The sequence below is a fragment of the Nematolebias whitei genome, chromosome 17 (genome assembly GCF_014905685.2).
Source record: "Nematolebias whitei isolate Nwh7 chromosome 17, NemWhi1, whole genome shotgun sequence".
Lineage (NCBI taxonomy): Eukaryota > Metazoa > Chordata > Actinopteri > Cyprinodontiformes > Rivulidae > Nematolebias > Nematolebias whitei.
This window is the reverse complement of record NC_056514.1, coordinates 1638732-1639050: the sequence shown is the minus strand read 5'-3', so window position 1 is coordinate 1639050 and position 319 is coordinate 1638732.

Here is a 319-nt window from a genome sequence, read left to right as displayed (position 1 = left end):
TGGATCTTTGGGATGAACCAGTCTTTGCCCTAATGTATTTTGGGGTTCAAAAGGCCAACTTGGTGTTTTATTACTTCTACTTGGTGCAACTGCCCCAAGTAGAATTCCTCTGGTGGAGATGATCACAGCTACAGAATCAGCCATCCGCAACAACAAAATTAAAGAGGGTGAAGCAGAACAACTCAGAATCAAAGTTTCAGCCTGCCTCAGCAATGCCAAACCACCACCTTCCAACATCAGTAGAGAGGAGAGGGACGCACTCACCACTCTTAGCAAGGACAAAAACATCATCATTCTCCCAGCAGACAAAGGAAGGTGG